Source organism: Geotrypetes seraphini, chromosome 17 (genome assembly GCF_902459505.1).
Source record: "Geotrypetes seraphini chromosome 17, aGeoSer1.1, whole genome shotgun sequence".
Classification (NCBI taxonomy): domain Eukaryota; kingdom Metazoa; phylum Chordata; class Amphibia; order Gymnophiona; family Dermophiidae; genus Geotrypetes; species Geotrypetes seraphini.
In genome coordinates, this window is record NC_047100.1 from 43,522,542 (window position 1) to 43,540,251 (window position 17,710).

General features: G+C 40.0%; 1 long non-coding RNA gene across 1 annotated transcript in view; it reads right to left on the minus strand.

The window, feature by feature from the left end:
* The window catches only part of LOC117351071, a 228,646-nt gene that overhangs the window by 36,927 nt on the left and 174,009 nt on the right, over window positions 1–17,710 (minus strand). Inside the window, exon 2 of the long non-coding RNA XR_004537319.1 lies at window positions 10,835–10,875. This is a non-coding gene — a long non-coding RNA (uncharacterized LOC117351071). The remainder of the gene's footprint in view (window positions 1–10,834; window positions 10,876–17,710) is intronic.

A 17,710-nucleotide genomic window follows, 5' to 3' on the forward strand; every position in this document is an offset into this window, starting at 1 on the left:
AGATCATTGTACGTTTGTTTTTCTTTGTTCTACTAATCAAAGATTTCAACCATCATGAGATAAGAACATAAGCAATGCCTCCACTGGGTCAGACCCGAGGTCCATCATGCCCAGCAGTAGCTCCCTATCTATACCCCTCTATCCCTTTTTCCAGCAGGAATTTGTCCAATCCTTTCTTGAAATCCAGTACCGTACTCTGTCCTATTACGTCCTCTGGAAGTGCATTCCATGTATCCACCACACGCTGGGTAAAGAAAAACTTCCTAGCATTTGTTTTGAATCTGAATTAGCTTAAGTATTTTCTTTTGATATAGATTATGTATTACTTGCTCTTGGCTAATATTTTCATTTCTGTACAAGGTTAATTGATATTAATTGATATTGTATGTTTAAAACTGATAAATAAATAATAATAAAAAAAAAAATAGGGACCAGCGAAACAAAAGGGTCCAAGAACTTTACACCTGCTATATAGCCTGTACAAAGTACATGTGGGATTTCAGAATAACATCCCCATGTGTTAAGTATCTTTTTTAACACTTCCCTCCTAAACCCCTCACTGTGGAACAGAAAACATAATTTGGGCTGCCAAAAGGAGAGTATCTTTCAGCTTAGAGAATTTACCTGGGTAAATACTCAATTATTTCCGCAAATTCCTTTCAAAATGTCCTTGTGTCAGCAGCTACAATGCCTGCAGGCAAAATCAATGCAACTTATTGACAGCAAATCAATTAATGCAGGCCAAGATTTAAAGTGGAAGAAGCTTTTGTTAGTTTAATCAGAAATTCTAAAAACTTTCAGAAAATGGCTTTGATAAGAAAAAGACAGTTTAGTATTCTTGAAAATCAATTCCAGATACTTGTCTTCTACAATCAAGCTTTCCACTTCAGTACATACTGTGGGTTTCTTCACTGCCATCCCTGTAAGCATCTCAAAAGTGGATCAATCTTTTGTATTTTATGATGCAAACTGCCTTGCAATGGTTGCAGGAAAGGCAGTGTATTAGGAAAAACAAACCGTAACCATAATCATCTCCAATAGGTTATGATTTGGAACCACTGAAACAATAATAACCCAAACTGTTGACAAAAAATAGAAGTTCAGCATAAAACTGATTCACACCCAGAGAGATAAGACTATTATGCACGAATGAAAATAGGGAGTTCTGCAACAAGGCCTAAATTCTACCTATAAAAACAGGGAAAAATGGAAGCAGATAAAGACCATATGGCCTATCTAGTCTGCCTAACCATTTATTTATTTAATTTGTTAAACATACATAGTATACAGTTAACAAGTTACAATTTACACTGGATTTGCCATAATGTCAGTACAAATTTCTGATACAAGTTTTTTGACTGAGTTCAAAGAAGCGTGGGATGAACACAGGATCTAGAATCAGAAAATAATATTAAAAATTGAACTAAGGCCAGTACTGGGCAGCCTTGCATGGTCTGTGTCTGTATATGGCTGTTTGGTGGAGGATGGGCTGGGGAGGGCTTCAATGGCTGGGAGGGTGTAGATGGGCTGGAGTAAGTCTTAACAGAGATTTCGGCAGTTGGAACCCAAGCACAGTACCGGGTAAAGCTTTGGATTCTTGCCCAGAAATAGCTAAGAAGAAAAAAATTAAAAAATTTAAATTGAATCAGGTTGGGCAGACTGGATGGACCATTCGGGTCTTTATATGCCGTCATCTACTATGTTACTATATTAAGGTTCTAATACTAATATATGTGATATACAGTTTACTGGTTACAATTTATCCTGGTTATTTTTCCAGTACAAGTTTTATCCTAATTGACATACAGACAGTTTACAGGTTGGATTTGCCATAGTTATAACACAAGATTTTACCTTACAAGCTTTCCTTATACGACACATACCGGGTTCTGGTACCAATGTCCATTTCTTCGTAATCCATCAGTCAAGGGCAGAGGGTTAGGTGAACAGAGATGTTTTTATTGTTTTCCTAAAGTTGAGGAGTCCTTCAAGGGATCTGATCTGCAGGGGCAGTCGATTCCAGTAGCTCGATATATAGTGGGAGTAGGAACGTGTTTTGGTGGTTGCAGTTGCAGGGCACGACCAGTGGGCATTTTGAGGTGTATTTCAGCCTGGGAGCAGAGACCGGTTCAGTACATACGGAGGAAGCTTACATGTCATCTACTGTGCTCTTCTCTCCCTTAGAGATCCAACATACTTGGCCTAAACGTTCTTGAATTCAAACACACATGTTGTCCTAAATTGTATGCACAAGCTTCAGGCACTGAAAACAGTACAGACATCTATTCATTCAACATAACTTAACACATAGTCCATTGAGCTGAATGTAATTGGTGTACATGCAAAACTCCAGATTGTCTTGTACATTATAAAGCTGAGCAGAAACTTTACACAGTCCAGTTAGACAAATCAAAAAAAAATTATTTTTGAAATTGATTAAATCCTCATCAAACCCTTCTCTAAGCTTGCATCTTAATAGATCACATACTATCTCTGTAGACAAATCCCCATTAGCCAAATTGCTAGTCCATTTTTTTGCTACTAAAATTTCTCATTTGGAAGCTTCTTTTCCTCCACTTGTAGAGAGACACTATATCCACATCATCTTCAGCGCTTTTGTCTCACAACGGCGTGACTTTAATCTTCCCTCGTTTGACTCTCTTAAACAATTTTCGTCAATGAATATTTCTCCATCACGCTTAGACCCTGTTCTCCCAAGCTGGTTAAAACCCCCTAATCTTGCCTAATCTTCTCTGTGACCCATCAGATAGTATCACATAGCTTATCAACTGGATCTATGCCTTTTTTGAGGAAAACTGCGGCTGTCCACTGTGCAAAAAAATATCCTCACTAGGTCCAACTACAGTATTTAATCTAGTTACTGTCCAATATCAACTTTTATCTTTCCACTCAAAGTTGAATGAACAACTTTTTTCTCATGCTAAATTAGTCCATGTTTTACATCCCAGGCAATCAGGATTCTGCAATGGCCATAGTACCGAAACTTGTATTATCACTTTATCACTTAGCAAGTTACACTATAACTTGGATCCATAGCATTACCGGTTTCCTCAGATTTATCTGTAGCATTTGATCTGGTTAATCACTCTCTTCTTCTTCAAAGTTGTCTTCTATTGGAATCTCTGGTACCATTTATGATTGGTTCTTCTCTTTTCAACAGTCACTGGAACATTTGTGAGCTATTTTGTAGGCAGCAGTCCTAAAGTCTTCAGTCCAGTGTCTCTTCCTGGGAAAGAGTAAAACTAGAAGTTGTAAGCTCCCTCTCAGTCAATGCTTCTCCATTCACTACAGTGCCTCCTGTTCTGAGACTCTGGGATTGTGGGAGATGCGAGAAACTTTACAGTCAGTGCCCGGATTCCATTTGCCCAACAGTAACTCCTACTGGAGAAGATAGGATTGCACATGTCCCTAATACCATGTTTCTAGTCATTACTCTGTTCTCTCTTTGTCATTTTTACTTGTTCAATTAAAAGGGGAGACATTTGGGTTTAGTTCATGCCTTTCTTTGTAGTTCAAGGCAAGATACATTTAGCTACAGTAGAAAGAGCAGCTGCTCAGTTTCTAGAGCAGAGTTGTCCAAACTGTGAGTTGCAATCCCAGAAACCCACATTGGAGGTTGTCACATGATTGAGTGACTCACAGGGCATTATTGTCTTGAACCTCCAGGGGGTCACATGCTTGATGCAGCCGAGAAAATTGGGGTCTTAGCCGCAGAAAGATAGGGTGGCCAGCTCAGCGCCTGATTTTAAATTTCATCATCGATTCTCGCTTTCCTGTACGTTCAATTAAAATAAAAAGAAGTGGTGAAGTTATTTGTCTCTACAGTTTGCCTGTTTTGATGTGACAGCTTGCTACCATCGTAATCATCATTGAGGCTGACGTGAGCAGTAAGCAGGCTAGGTTGCAGAACAACTTGAGATGGGGATCTGCATGGTTAGGGCTAGGTGGCATGTGACCAGAAAGCAGAGTGGTAATATCCTCTGCAGCAGGTGAATCTGTCTCCTCGTTCTCAGCTGTCTCATGGGAATTGATTTTTGTAGCCTCAGGGCTGGCAACAGCAGATAACCAGTGGTGAGTGGGAGAGATAGCCATCAGAGGCATCAGGTTATCAAAAGCAAGAGGCCCAGCGATCCACCCAGGAATGAAAATCAGAGGAAGTGTGATCTGCTGTTTACAGCTTTTCACAAGGCTGTATAAAAAGGAAGATAGGGGGAAGGTGCAGGAGAGGATGGAGAGGGGAAGCCTACTTCTGCCAGGAATACAGAGCTGTGCACTTAGCCTACAGATTAATGCCTTGGAGTTTTACAATGGAGCCGCCTTACATTAGATGCTGGCCCTGACATAACAGAACACTGCCACCTTAGCAGGCTTTTTTATTTGGGTTTTAGTGCAGATTTTTCAGCGTAATTTTACTTCCATATTTAATTTTGATTTTAGTGCTGATAAATAAAGGTTGAAAAAAAAAACCACTCGAGATTTAACAAATACATGAAAAAGCTCTTCATGTACAATTACATCAATGCAGACAAGAGTGAGCATCTCTTAACTCTTAGCTCTGATTAGTAAACGCCAGCATGAGAGGTGAAGTAAAACAAGAAAACACAGTTTTTTATTTGAAATGATTTAACCAAAAGCTCCTGCCTGGTTAGATCATGGCAAAGGTATCAAGATCCGATATTCAGTGGCATTTGACTAGAGAGTGTGGCTGAATCTGCTCTGAACCAATTGCTGGAACAGTCCAGGGACAGAGTCGGAGCTGCCAACATTCAGTGTCATTTTCTGCATAGCTAACTGGGTGGGACTGACTGCACACTAGGCAGCCTCCATTATTCAGGTATAGAACTGAACAACCTCCAGGCAGGGGCAGACTGACTACTGGGACAAAAGAGCACTGCCTGAGGAACCACAACAGGAAGAGTCCTCTCTCTCCCCTAGGGTCCATCCAGTTTAATCAGTTTGGTGGGCCCATGACTAATGTGACCATACATCCTGTTCTCCCCAAGTACAGCTTCAGGACACCAAACTGTCTCGTTTTCAGAAAGAGAGCAACCCACTGCAGTGTTCTCCCTAGCTTCTTTTAGCCGGGCAGAGCACCTGACTGTCATCTCGCATGACATCGTATGACACGGCTGCAGATCTACAGGCACCAGGCAACTTTTGTCACCTGCGCCCCCCTCCCCAACCAAACCACAATTTACCCCGCACAAAGATGGTAACCAAGGTTTTCCTCCTCCCTCATTTACAGGCGGCTCTACGATTGGATAATGCCTATGCCTCTAACACCATTCCTTTGCAGAGCTCATGAATGGCTGGGCTGGGGGGAGGGGCAGGGGGCGGCAACGTGGCTGTGGAAACGCGCTCGAAGAGGCACCATTGGCCCAGTCTTGCGGTTTTTTTGTTGGTAGAAACATAGAAAAAAGCGGCAGAAAAGGGCTATAGCCCACCAAGTCTGCCCATTCCAAGTATCCCCCCCCTGAATTCACTCCCTTAAAGATCCCACGTGAGTATCCCATTTTCTCTTAAAATCCGTCACGCTGCTGGCCTCAATCACCTGTAGTGGGAGTCTGTTCCAATGATCCACCACTCCTTCTGGAGCCGCAATCTCGAAGCGAGGGAGACCAGGCCGCGCGGAAGGACCTCCGCTCCCCTGACAGAGCCGGCGATGGTAGCTGGCCTGGTGGTGCCTGCTTCTCGCTGGGCTCAGAGTTAGATGGAAGCCCAGTGAGTGAGGGAAGAGCCGGCAGAGCCCAAGACACAGCTGCATCCCGCAGGATCATGAACCTGCTTCAGGGCAACGCAGCCACACTCGTCCGCGCCGCAGCACCCTTCAACAACTGGTGTGTGGCTGAATATTTGAGCGATTGGGTCTGCCTTCAAAGCCTGGTTTGAATATGCACTGGAGCCTGGGTTCTTTTGAACTGGCTCCTCAGAGCTTTTCACCTCACACTGAGGGCACACTATATATTTAAAATAATTTGTACACATTTATATAATTTGGACATTGTGCTTTGAGCCTCTCTTCCTTGTACAGTATACCCCTGAAAATTTGCGGTTCGCGAATCGCGGACTCAGTCTTTTGCAGTATTTTCTGACCGCCTCTTTCGGGAACTAAAGTCAGGCTACACCAATCAGGAGCTGCATTGACACACCTGACTTTAGTTCCTGGAAGAGGCGGTTGGGAAATACTAAGAATGATCCCGAACCCGATTTTCAGCACCCGCTGCCCTCTCCTGCCTCTGATCCGCTCCTAAACCGCATTCACAGTTTTTTGAAATTCGCTGGTGTTCCTGGAATGGAACCCTCACGAATTTCAGGGGAGTAGTTTGTAACATTGCTGCTTTTTGTTGGGACTTTCAACTATCTTTGGCAGCTAGTTTGGGTTTGTTGTTGATTAGCCCTAATGTTAGAGGCAGACATGGATATTGTAGCGATCACAGAGACATGGTTCAGTGATTCCCATGCAGGGGACGATAACATACCAGAATATAATATTTTTAGGAAGGACAGAGATGGTCAAAAGAGTGGAAGAGTAGCTCTCTATGTAAAGACCGATATCCAAGCGACTGAAATGCAGGGGACCTGGAGAGAAGAGGAAGCAATATGGATAACTTTGAAACGAGAAGATGGAACTTATATCCACGTGGGTGTTGTCCACAGACCTCCAACTCAAGTGCAGCAAATTGATAAAGATGTTATTGCAGATATCCAAAAGCAGGGAAGAAAGGAGAGGTACTAATGCTGGGAGATTTCAACCTGCCGCATTGGAAAGTTCCACCTGTGGAATCATAAAGAAGTAGAGAGATAGTGTATGCCCTTCAAGGGGTTCTGCTCAGACAAATGGTGACAGAACCAAGGAGGGAAAAAGCAATACTGGATCTGGTGCTCACAAATGGGGAAAGTGTCTCTAATGTCCAAGTGGATGCCCACCTGGACAGTAATGAACATCAGACAATTTGGTTTGATATAAAATCTAAAGGAGACAAAACTCACAGTTCGGTTTGATATAACAATTAAAGCAGAGGGCAGCCAAACAAAACTCAAAGTTCTGGATTTCAAATGTGTAGACTTCAATAAAATGGAGGAATTTCTGAAAAAAAGAGCTAATAGGATGGGAGGACATAAGGGAAACGGAACAACAGTGGTCCAGGCTGTATGGAGCAATAAAAAATGGCTACCAACTTTTATGTGAGGAAAAGAAAACCTATATTGTGCTCCAAACCAGTGGCGGAGAAAATAAAGGCAAAAGAGTTGTCATTCATGAAATATAAAAATACTCAAGAGTTCCTATGAGCATTGGGAGCAGCTTGGAGCATTCAGAGCACCAGCCTGCACTAAAAACCACTATCGCGGTTTTGCAAAAGGAGGGAGTATGTTGCTTAAAAATTACAGCTAAATTTCCTCTTCATTTTTACATTATGCGATCCTTTTATTAAGGTGTGCTAACCGATTTAGCGCCCGCTAAAGATTAGTGCGTACTAAAGACTTCCATTATATTCCTTTGGGCATCTTAGCATTTAGCGTGCACTAATCTTTAGCTCGCACTAAATCGGTTAGCACACCTTAATAAAAGGACCCCTATATTCATTAAAGATAATGATTTTTATAAATTTGCTGAAAAATAAATTAAGAAGAGATTTTCCTTAATTCTGTAGGAAGATCATTCCAAAGCTTAGTACCAATATATCCAAAATATTTACTGAATAAAAACTTCAAACAAATATTTTTAACCATTGATAAGCTTCAAAGATTGTTGAAAACGAGAAGCAACTCTATTTACTTGAAAAGAGAAATTCCTCAATAAACCCTTTGGTCCCATACCATGTAATAATTTATATATCAGTATATCCAGTTTAAAATTCATTCTTTTCTCAATTGTCAACCAATGTAATAAGAATTGCTGCTGCTGGGTTAGACCAGTGGTCCATCGTGCCCAGCAGTCCGCTCACGCCCTTAGGTCAAAAGACCAGTGCCCTAAATGAGTCTAGCCTTACCTGCATACGTTCTGGTTCAGCAGGAACTTGTCTAACTTTGTCATGAATCCCTGGAGAATGTTTTCCCCTATAACAGCCTCCGGAAGAGTGTTCCAGTTTTTTACCACTCTCTGGGTGAAGAAGAACTTCCTTATGTTTGTACAGAATCTATCCCCTTTTAACTTTAGAGAGTGCCCTCTTGTTCTCCCTACCTTGGAGAGGGTGAACAACCTGTTTTTATCTGTCCAAAGGTGGAGTGACCCAATCATAATAATAATAAATATAACTTTATTCTTCTATACCGCCACAATCTTGTGACTTCTAGGCAGTTTACAATCAAGAGAGCTGGACATTCAGCGAGTTACAATATACAGATAGTCAGAGGAAATACAGAGTGCAGAAACATTTAGGAAGCAGAATTATAGATATACAATTTGCTGAGCGAGAGGAGAAGGCCATGCAATTCTGAAAGTACAGCAAAAATTATGATATGATAATAATAACAATTTGTATATATCACAGAACCAAGAGTTCTATGCAGACTTAAGAGGGGAGAGAGGAAAAGGGTAAGAGGTCAGGAGGACCGTTATTGAGGAGAGAGGGAAGAGCAGGTCAGTTGTTTAGGTATTTCAGGAACAGGTGTGTTTTTAGGCGCTTCCTAAATTCCTCGTAGGTAGTGGGCGAAAGCAGTTGATCTAGGTCTTTACCCCATAAGGCTGCTTGGTGTGAGAGAAGGTGATCATGGTGTTTTTTCAGTTTGCAGCCTTTAATTGGAGGGGAAACGAAGTTTGAATGTGTGCTTCTCTTATGTTTGTTGGTGGAAAAGGAGAAAAGGTCAGTTATGTATTTGGGAGCTAGTCCATATTTCTTTGCTTTATCAAAAGGGCAGCTGTATTTTGAAGTATCTGTAACCTATTTCTCAAATTCAGTGTTAACACCAACCGGGGTACAATAATTGCCCTCACTAACTAAAACTACTGGTATTTAAAGTAAATACCAAACAAATTGCTTGCAACTGGCAATCTGGAAAAAAAACAACCCCAAAACCCTGGATCTCTCTTCTACTATACCGCCCCCCCCCCCCCAATACAAAGCAGCATTAGCAGCTGTCGCTGCGGTAACTGCCCTGAAGGGCTTCGGGGCTTTTGCCATGCAGCAGCTGCTAGCACACCCTTGTAAAAATGTGTGTGTGGGGGGGGAGGGAAGGTAAGTGATTTTTCTGTATACAATATCCTTTTTCCAAAAACCCCATCTGAATTACCAAAACAAACTAATTTGGGGTTTTGCTTATTCAATTTCAGAAAGCAGCTTCAAAAAAGTGGGCTTTTAACTTGGATTTGACTATTGCTCGAGATGGAGCATGACGTATTCACTCTGGCAGCCTGTTCCAGGCATACGGCATACTCCTCTACTCCAACATAGGAAATGATGACAAAGACCTTTATGGCCCATCTAGTCTAGCCAACAAGAGAATGACACTGGGAAAAAATTTGTCCCCGTCAATGCCCCGTTCCCGCGACCATCGGTCCCTGTCATCACCCCATCCCCATGACCATCGTCCCTGCCCTGTCCCCATCCCCACAACCACTGTTCCCGCCCCATCCCCATCGCCACGACCACTGTTCCCGCCCCATTCCCGCGACTACTATCCCCCACAGCACTTCAATATTTAGCTTATTCCTTCCTTATAAATCAAAGTTCTGGCTGCTGAACTAGAGAAAGAAATGTTCAGCTGGCAAGACTTTGTTTATAAATTTTTATCAACACAACTAATATACTATTTTATCCTAAAGCAAAAAAAATAAAATAGAAATTTTTTTTTCTACCTTTGTTGTCTGGTTTCTGCTTTCCTCATCTTCTCATTCAATTCCTTTCATCTACTGTCTGTCTTCTCTCTGTGTCTTCCATTTGCTCTGTTACTGTGACTCTCCTTCACCCCCCCCCCAATTGGTCTGGCATCCATCTTCTTCCCTCCGCTCCCCCCATAGTCTGGCATCTCTGTCTTCTTCCCTTCCAGCGTCTTCTCCCCACTTTCTATTCACCTTCAGCATCTTCTTCCCACTCTCTCTTTCCCATTTTCCTTCAGCGACTTTTCCCCACTCTCTCTTCCCTATTTCCCTTCAGCGTCTTTTCCCCACACTCTCTTCCCCATTTCCCTTCAGCGTCTTTTCCCCCACTCACTCTTCCCCATTTCCCTTCAGTGTCTTCTCCCCCATTTTCCTTTGTCTTCTCCCCACTCTGTTCCCCATTTCCTTTCAGCGTCTGTTCCTCTCCACCCCCTTTCAGCGTCTGTTCCTTTCCTTTCCACCACCACCCTTCCGTCTCACCACCTTGCGCGGGCCAAGCATCTCCCTCCCTCCCCCTTACCTTCGCGGCGTGTTTTGTTAAGATAGCAACTTGTTCAAGCTGCCGGAGTCTGCCTGCAGGCACGTGTATCTGTGGGCGGAAGCTTCTCCTCTGATGGGTAACAGCCACCATGTCATTCTCTATAGCCAACAAGGTGGCATTCTATGCAGGTTACATCCCTCTCTATGCCACGTTTAAAGTGTGAAGATCATTTTGCTTTGATTTCCTCCTTTTTCTAAATAAGGATCCTCTGTGTGCATCCCAAGTATTTATGAATTCAGTCATGGTTTTTGTCCCACCACCTCTCTGACTCTAGGAAAACATTCCCAGTGATACAAGTCACTGTTATTATTGCAGATAATATGTAGAAAGAGCTAGTTGATGTTTACATGTTTTCTATTTGATGGTAGCAAAAGGTTAGCACAGAAACTCCAGAAAATGATCATGGAAATAACAAACATTAGCTTCTTCTGTGTTATTCATCTTATAATACTTACTGCATACTCAGTCTTGTGTTGTGTTCTTCTGACTGATGGACCTAGAAGAAAAAAATCTATTCAATTTGGCATGCTGGAGTACAGGACAAGAAAGGGCCATTAAGTAGTGTAATTAATTCTTCTGGAGAAAACAGTTTGATTTTAGATGCTTAGGTAATGTGTCACTACAGCGCTCAACCAACTCCAAGGCATTAAGGCCTGTTAAAAAGGAAAAAAATAACTCCTATGTGGGATTAGTGAACATGCAGACTATGCGACTATAAATACCAGCATACTTAGACCTGAGATTGAAAAGAAGGGCCAAGGGTTGGCCTATGTCAAAGTCACAGTGCTGTGTCTCACGAAGTTTAAGTTGGATTTACATATCTGACAGGCCCAGCCATATTTGGGTTTACCACAAATAAGGCCACACTCAGACTGGAGAGAGAGAAATACTGTCACCACTACTGTAGCGACCTCTCCTGGTCAGAGTGATACCGAGGGTTGCTGTTGAAGGAGATGTTTCCTCTCGCATTCAGTTATCAAGAGATCTGAAGTTGCCTGGGCATGCCATCTAGGAATTGAAGGAAATTTAAAATCCAAATAGGATAATGAAACCCTTCTTCCATCCATTTTTTTTTCCTGCTTCCTTTCCACTGTTCTCTTTCTCTCTGGCCCTTATCACTTAGCTGTCCATTTGCTATAACTGTATTGGGCAAAATGTTAGTTTTGGGGGGGGGGGAGGGTTCTAATAATTTATATTCTGTATATCCTACAATTCTATGCGGATTACAAATTATTCAGGTACTCAAGCATTTTTCCCTAACTATCCCGATGGGCTAATGTACCTGGGGCAATGGGGATTAAGTGACTTGCCCAGGGTCACAAGGAGCAATGCGGAATTCAAACCCAGGGTGCCAAGGCTGTAGCTCTAACCACTGCACCACACACAGCTCCTCTAGTGGCCTATCACATCACCACTGCGCCCACGCTACTCAGCTCTGCATTTCCAACGCAAGTAGCGTAGTGCTAGCAGTAACCCCAAGATTGGTCATTTATCAAAGCTCCTTACTTCACTCGGTGCAGACCTATGCCGCTGCTTGATAAACTGGGCAGATACAAGTTTCCAAGTTTATTATGTTCTTGATATACTGTCTATCAACTTGTTCCTAGATGGTTTATAATACTAAAAATTTAAAAGAAAATAAGGAATAAATGTTCAATAGACAAGCATAAACGTACAGAAATAGAGGGATCAGGGATCAGGTAAGAGTAAAATATATTACGATAAAATATATAAAAAAGGGTGGCAAGAGGGCAAGGAGAAAACAAAGGAGGAGGTAATTACACTTCTTAAAAGCGGTTGTTATTCATTACTGTGCGCTGCGTGTGTAAGCTAGATATGTCATCCGTTCTCATGTTAGAAATGCGTCCCTAAATAAAAAAAAGTTTTTTAGTTTGGGGTGAGGAGTAGTGGCTCGTGGCCAGCAGGGGGTGCTGTTTATGGGACGATATTGAGGTCAGAAGCATGATAAGTGCAGTATTTTTTGTGGAGTTTTTTTTCTACAAAAGGCCAGTTTTTCATATGGCTCTGGGTAATTCTAGTTAGAGACAATTCTGTGTCAGTTAAGGACCACGCCCAAATAGAAGCGTACGAAAAACAGGTGAATAAAACATTTAAATATAATGTAGCTAAGGCCAGAGAAAAATATACTAAGGATTAATATAAGGGAAAGCATAATAATATCTGTGTATGTACTTTGCTGTTGAGCCAAATCATGGTGGAAATCAGGATTACATGGAATCCATTTTAGGTTCTTTGTGTGTACTATGACTGTCCTGTCTTAGGCCAGCATCTTGTGCCAGTGAATAGTTTCTGTTCTTTGTTCAGCTTCCCGCCTTTAGCCTCGTGGTTCTAATTGAAAACAGATGTGCTCAGGCTAGTTAGGAAAAGCATATTAGATTCCATATTCCAAACTGAGATATAAAATGTATGAAGTATGAATGGCCAAAATATGAATGAAATTATGAATGTTTGGGGCCCATGGATGTAATATGTGATGATATGATTGTGGAAATATAAATGGTTTATGTTTATAAGCAGAAACATTAAGAAAAAATCTTAAGCATAACATCTGGAAGTGATTAGAGTCAGTCTCAAGAATAGGGAGAAGGGGGGGCATTGGAAGCCCATGCTTCAGGAAGAGGAGAGGGGGATTTAACCCCCCCTTTTTCTCCTGAGTAAGATTTCTGTGTAAGGCTGTGCAATTTGAATCTGTCAGCTTAGGAGTTTTTTTCCTTTAAGGCTCAGAACTTGTCAGCATGGAAGGACTGAGAATTTACCATGTTAATAATTGTGAATTCTTTTGAATGTTAATGTTAATTCAGAAATCATCTGAAACTTTGATTAACTTTTAAACATGGAGGAATGTTTCTTTGTTTAAACTTTAAGACCACCCATAGAAATGTTATTGGTCGTCAAACTTGATGATGTCACTAAACCAAAAGTTATATAATAGACTGTAATGAGATAGAAAAACGAGACCATTGTGAGAAGGCCAGTCTTTGGCCACGATGATGATCTCCCATGAGCGCAACGTAAGCAATTATGCTATTCTTTTGATCTAATAATGGGAAAATAGAACCAATAATTCAATAAATCCTGGTTATAATTTTAAAACCTTGCGCTGGTGTCATTTTGCATGTAGAATTATTTTCAAACCTGAAGCTTTCACAAATGGCGTCAATGCCCCATGCTCAATTGGTGGCGAAACCCGGGAACTAGCTAATTTGACGCCTTGAAAAAGCTTATAGGTTATTCATGGAAACTCTAGGAGCTCTGGAGATTTCGCATGGTTGTGTAACAAAAGGTGGTCACAGGTTGACTGGCTGCGCAGGAATATGGCGGAAATTAGAGATAAAACGGGACCGGAAAACTGGAAAATTGTGAGTATTACGCCTGTTTAAAGAAAAAAAAATTAAAAATTATAAAAAAAAAAAAAAAAATTAATAAAAAAATTAAAAATATTAAAAAATATTATTTAACAATAAGGAGCATGCATGCTTGTATATATCTGTACATAATTGTATAAAGTTAGTGGAAATTAAATATTAATGGAAAAAGAAAAAGAAAAAATTAGAAATAAAAGTAACACAGAAAGAATGTTGTGAAAAGAAAGAAAAAAAAATCCCTTGCAGTGCTGGCATTTTTCCATCCGGCTTTTAAACTGAGCAGTGCCTGTCTGAAAGAAGAAAAAAATTAAGTTTTTGCTTGTCTGATAACAGAGGTTACTGAGTTTGAAGAGGAAAAAATATATATTCTCCGGCTGTGTGTCTAAGCTTTGTCTCTGAACTAACTCTTTCTCTCTGTGAAAAGGAAAACTGTCTGTTTTAATCTGACTTTGAAAAGTTTCCCTCACCCGTCTCTTTGTTTGAAAAAACGGGCTGAGGGCACCCCCCCTCCTTCTTTTTCTCCCTCTGTGCATTTTCAGTGCCTATCTGAAGTAACTACTTTGAAAAGAAAAAAGAAATTGTGTTTCTCAGCTTTGTCTTTCTAAACTCCAGTTCTGTCTCTCTCTGTCTTTTTTGTTCTGCCCTAACTTTTTCTCTTGTCTCTGGAAAAAGAAAAATAAAGTTAATGGCTTCCCGTTCCCTTCAGTCTCCTTTGTTTGAAAGAGCGGGCTGCAAATGGGGGATTTTCACCCCCACCTTTTTCCTCCCTCTATGCCTTCTACAGAGCTATCACGTGTTCTCCTTTGTTCATTACCAGGAAGAGGGGAAGGGGGAGGAAAGAGGGGGAGGGAATGGAACAGCAATGGAGTTCTTTTGTCTCAGGGCTACAGATTTTCCAACAGGTATTTGCTTATATACTATCAGGATTCAATGTGGTCTCTTTCTGATAAAACTTTACCAACTAAGCACGAGCATGTAATTCAATTGTTTTGATGTCGAGAAGTTGAATATGTTGATTTAAGTTCAAAATGCAGTGTATTGGGAGAGCAGAGTTTACATAGCTAAGTGATCCCTGCGGTGTTAGGAACAATGGAGGTACTTTGGGAGAGTTTCAGAAGCTGTTTGTAGCCTAAGGGCTCTGTATAAGATGCATTCTAGAAAAAAAAAAAAAAAAGACGTTATGTAGCTTGAATTTTTCCCTTGTTCCTTTATATTTTAAAAAAGGTTATCAGAATGTTGGAAGAACAGAATTGTTAATGATTTTTAAACGAGATGGTTAAGTGAAAAGGAAAAGAAAGTTAAATGTCTGGCGATTTCAAAGCAGGGAGATAGTCTGTAGAACGAACGTACAAGAATGTGGAAGAAAGTTTTGTGAGACGTGTTAAGGAAGGATGTGCTATGAATTATGACCTGATTGTAAGGGATCCGATATGGAGAAGTTCGATAGGGAAGATGAGAGAAGAGAAAAGAATTCTGCTGGACTTGGGAATTGTATTCAACAGTGAAAGGATAATTTTGTGGAAAAGAAAAAGATTTATTCCAAAAAACAGATACCATGCTTACAAGAAAGATTGTTTTTATGAGCAAGCAAAGCAGTGCATGAGAAATAAAATCCCTGCCTTTATATTTTTATCTCAGGGTTCAAATTAATTTTGAATATGAATTTTTGTGCCCCTGCATGGTTTATAAAGTATTTTTAAACTTGTGCATTGTCCAAAATGTATGATTAGGGAGTAATTAAATTTAAATGCATTTTAAAATTAAATTGGGAAGTTTAAAATAAAAAGATTAACAAAAGTAGAGGTTAAGTACCTATATTTTTTTGAAAATCGAAATAAATGTGAAACAAAGGGCTTGCTAACTTAGTTAACTTAAAAGAACAATTATAATAAACTTTTATGTAAGTGGATGAATTCGGAATTGAAATTTTGCTTACTTTTTACAAGTAAGCTCTTCAGGATAGGAACCTAATAAAGAATATGGAATTGAGAATAATTCCCTGATGTTAGAAAAAAAAAAAGTCTAATTTTACCATGTAGAGAATGTGTCTGCATGTTTAAATTTTCCTGTAGCCATATTTTGGTACTACAGGACCCTGAAAAAAGTCTATTTAATCTGTATGTTTTGTGTTTCAGTTAAGAACCTTCTTTGAATCTTTTCAACAATTCTACACAGAAGACTCTGCAATACAAGAATTAGTACTGTTTGCAGAGGGGATAACGTGATAACGTGCTATGTGTTTCTCTTTTCTTTGTTCTTTTGTTAATGAACATGTGCTTTCCTTCCAGGATTTACACTGATCAGCAGTACCACATACCACCACTAGAGCTGTGGAGAACACAGAGAAAAATTCCGATGCTGAATTTTCGGCGGGAATTTCAGTGTTCCTTTGTCTTCAACTAATGAGCTGTGCTTACCTTTCAGTTGTACCAGGTGTAAAGAAAAGCAGTTCCATAGTTACAGAAAAGCCAAGCTTGAATTCTGAAAACGTTGCAGCATGAACTTTTTAAAGCCATGATTTAAATTTCACTGAAATTAATTTAGGGACTGCGACCTTACAAGTTACTAAAACTATTTGCAAAAGACATTTCTGGACTCATATAAAAAATTTTGAATGAAAAAACAGACTTTTTCTTAAACCACGTTACTTTAAATCATTTCATTTGAATTAGGCTTCTGAACTTTAATTATGCTTTTGCATAATTTCATAGACTTATTCTGATATTGTATTAATAACTGTATTTTCTTTATCATTGTTTTCATGCATTGTTCTCAGAAAATATTTTGTGTATCCTGTATTTTAAATTTTATTTCATATGACTGTATTTCTATACACAGTGGCAGCTTCTAAGCTGTAACACAGTGCCACAATATTGTTTAATTGGGTTTAACAGATGATATCATCAGTCCTTTTAATGATTTTAATTTAAATTTGAGAAATGAGTTCCTGCAACACACACAGAAAAAGAAAACTTATATCTGATGTGCATGCATTATCTGCACATGAGTACATTTCCATATTAAGCATATATTTGGGTTTTCTTAACACTGTGCATTATTTTACACTTTATTGATTTAATTCCAAGATTTTATAACATAACACTTTTGAGCATAGGGACTAATTAAATTAGGTAATACTGAGGTTCACTTTATCTTAAGGAAATCTAGGGTTCTATTTTTCTTTAGCTATATTTTCTCTAAATTAAACTTTCTTTTAAACTTTAAAAGTACTGGAGTTTCATGAATACCTCTATGAATAAAACAACAGACACTAGGTTAGTCTCTGCTCTAGGACTGTACTTGCACCTAGAACAGACACTGTCTAACTACCACTGGAATGGTAAGTTTCCTGTATGGTATGGCTTAAGCAGCAACTTACATAAATGTACACGTAAATGGGTTTTATCTAGAATAGTGGATGGGATTTGCTTGCATTCTCACTAGAGAATTCAAGTACGCTTTGGGTAAGATCTTCTAGGCACCTGCCGTTGCAGGCCTAGGTAGTACTTTTTTCTGGCTTTTGCTATCTAATTGGCATTTAAAAGAATATACTTGCACAGACACACTGATCCATAAGAAGAACCGTACCCTGAATGAACCCCAGCGCCACAGATAAGACCACGAGCTCAATTATGAATATTACTTCATAAATTCAGTAATATCCAAGAGGGGATTGAGGAGTAGTGGCTCGTGGCCAGCAGGGGGTGCTGTTTATGGGACGATATTGAGGTCAGAAGCATGATAAGTGCAGTATTTTTTGTGGAGTTTTTTTCTACAAAAGGCCAGTTTTTCATATGGCTCTGGGTAATTCTAGTTAGAGACAATTCTGTGTCAGTTAAGGACCACGCCCAAATAGAAGCGTACGAAAAACAGGTGAATAAAACATTTAAATATAATGTAGCTAAGGCCAGAGAAAAATATACTAAGGATTAATATAAGGGAAAG